Source organism: Sinocyclocheilus rhinocerous, unplaced genomic scaffold, assembly GCF_001515625.1.
Source record: "Sinocyclocheilus rhinocerous isolate Xijiao unplaced genomic scaffold, SAMN03320098_v1.1 scaffold542, whole genome shotgun sequence".
In the NCBI taxonomy this organism is placed as follows: Eukaryota; Metazoa; Chordata; class Actinopteri; order Cypriniformes; family Cyprinidae; genus Sinocyclocheilus; species Sinocyclocheilus rhinocerous.
Window position 1 is genome coordinate 459,591 of NW_015638928.1, and position 3,280 is coordinate 462,870.

Below are 3,280 nucleotides of genomic sequence, written 5' to 3' on the forward strand. Positions count from 1 at the left end.
CAGGGCATGTCAAAACTTCTCCAGGGCCCCAAAACCCCCTCAGACCCCAGAGAGTTAAGCCTGCAGGGCAAACACCTAGTAATGCATTACAATATTCTAGCCTTGAGATCATGAACGCATGAATTGACTCTTCTGCATTAGACATACTGTAGATAGCATATGTTGTAATTTAGATATATTTTTGAGATGGAAAAATGCAGTTTTACAAATGCTAGAAACGTGGCTTTCTAAGGAAAGATTGCTATCATATAGCACACCTAGGTTCCTACCTGATGATGAGGAATTGACACAGCAGCCATCACGTCTTAGACAGTGTTCTAGGTTATTACATGCAGAGTTTTTAGATCCTATAATTAACACCTCTGTTTTTTCAGAATTTAGCAGCAAGAAATTACTCGTCATCTAGTTTTTAATATCGACTATGCATTCCGCTAGTTTTTCAAATTGGTATGTTTCGCCAGGCACGGGTCACGACGAGGCGTTCCCCATAGCGACCCCTAGAGGACGCAGTTCGAAGTTCCCATGAAAGGGAACCTAAGAAGTGTCTGAAACAGAGAGAGAGAGACAGAGTACTAGAGGAAGAGAGAGAAAACTGAAGTATCTCCACACCAGGGGCCTCATTTATAAAATACTGCGTAGAAAGAATCCTAAATTTGATTTTACGATCATTTCTCAAAGTGCGTACGTGTGATTTATCATTTCTCAAAGTGCGTACGTGTGATTCATAGAACGAACGTACGCACAGAAAACATGCGTACGCCTCTCTTTTAGATGTGAAATCTATAAATTGCAATGATCTTGAAATCGTGCGCAGCTGAACAGTTTCAGATCTCCGCCCTGTAATCAATGTCTAATTAATGTCCTTGACTTATAAAAGAGCACCTGACAATGTCCAAATCTTTTACAAGCGGCAAGAATGGCTTATATTTCCAAAAACCTGCAGCACTCGGGGAAACAAAAGTGCGTACGTCTGCTCAGACCCTGACGTGGCGCTAAGCTCTTTTCCATGTCAAAGACCGTTTTTATAAATATGAACGTTGCCGTGGATTTTTGCGTACGCACACTCTACGATCAAATCTGTGCATACGCACGTTTTATAAATGAGGCCCCAAGAATGCCTTATTTGCATGCAGTGATGTGCCTGGCACTGCTGATGAATATTTAGTGAGCTCCCACAGGCGGCCACAGATTAATGCAGAATGAATTCAAGTCCATGCGCAGGCTGATTTCCCGAAAGAATGGCCCTTTATTTGGGCCTGGTTGAATCATGCTGCTTTCCTTTTGCAGAATGGAGAGAGAAGTAATTGACAGTCCTTTAGAAAGCGCCAACACTGATGCTTTTTGGAAGGGGTTGATTTTGAAATTACATTGCCCTGGGGTCTTTAAAGGCTGGGCTGGAAAATGCAGGCCTTTAGTAATTGTTCTAATGAGATCAGCAGACCTATGGTTCCTGTTAGGGAAGCCCGTTTGTAGGAATGACATGGGAAACTACGAGAACGCCCCAACAACTCCCTCCCTTCCTCACTCTCCATCACACCCTACACCAACCCAAACTGAGAGGATGAAAAACAAAGCCACAGTTACAAGACTCCTGTTGCTATTTTGCATTCAGTTTTCATTGTAGTTTCTCTTCTTTAGTGGCTACTTTTGAAACATGAGCTAAAAAGTCACACTACTGCACTAGTGGACAATGCTAGTAACTGAGTGAGGAGAGATTTCTAGTAAATTGGTCAGTTTTAGAAAGGTGCTTTAGCTTTGCTCAGGGACTTTTTTGACTTTTGATTTTACAAGCTATAGCTCAGGAAACTAGTCTTGAGGGTTACAAAAGGATTTACCTGGATATCCAATTTTTTTTTCATCTAACAATATGATCAATGTGTTCTTAACTGTTTCTACAAAGCAAATAATATCCATGCAACAATTCTGATTTTTCAAGGATTTAAAGGGGTCATATGATGCTGCTAAAAAGAACATTATTTTGTGTATTTGGTGTAATGAAATGTGTTTATGCAGTTTAAGGTTCAAATACTTACATGTATCCGCTATACTTTAGCTACTGAAGTACCAACACAAAGTCTGATCCAGATTGCAGTGGCCAAGAACTGCCCAATAGAACTGGAGGTGGCTGCCTTACTGACATGTGAAGTGACCAACCATAGCTTGTTTCATTTTATGTGTAGTTTAGGGGAGGGGTCATCTAAAATAGTTGATACAACAGTAATAGACTGACATGAAGTAATTGACCTTATGACAGTGGTTAGTTAACCACACCCAACACTTTTTATCTATGTCCATCAAACAAAATGACGGCATGAGTCGTCTCACTCGCTGAAACACCTGATTGTTTTGGAATAAATTACAGTTTATCAAAAATCAGAAAGCACAAGCTTTTGTGTTAAGTTATGTATGATAAAATACCAAATATAATGACAAAAGATAAGAAAACTGAAATACAAGGGAAAATCTACTCAAGTGTCAAGAAATCAGACATTGACATAAACACAGAGAACACTTTCAGATGCAAACAGGGGTAAGTAATGTGTTTTTGTTTGTACATTCTTTTTTTAAATAAAGAAAACATCACAGAAATGTAAAAATATCCATGATCAGTGTCATAAAGAACTGCAAATCTAATCCAATACTTGCAGATTACTGGCTAATTTCTAATGAAACTAAATCAAATAGTCACTTTGGATACCTAGTATCGGAATTACATGTGCCATAAAAAACCCTTTTTACAATAGTTAAGGGAATTTAGCAAAAAAAAATAAAAAATCTGTCCCATTTATCACGGCCCAGTCAGTATCTTATCCTCCACTGATAACCACTGATGCTCAACACTTCAAGGTTTGAATAAATACTCACTTTCGCACAAACACTGATCTGGTCTTGTGGAGGTTCACATCCAAGGACTGCACTGATCTCTAGAGAACCTGCCTCAGTTTCCTTTGTTGATTCTCCATGATCCTGTAAGAATTACAGAACCTCAGACACTTTGATCTTCTGAGACAGACAATACACACACAGTCTGGGTTAATGTAAATTCCAATTGTTTTTACATGCCTCCACTTGGGGGATGTTTTATCTTGGTTTTGTATTTACCAATTTGCCTTTCAACCTAAATTCGAGGTCATACCAAAATGGAGTCAGATTAGATAATAAAATGGAATCAGATTTGAGTTAATCCTAAATTGAATAACTTTGCGCGCTGAAAGGACCGAACATGCAAGAAACCTTCATCCACCACTGGATACCTTCATTGGGCCAAGTGTGTGGACCT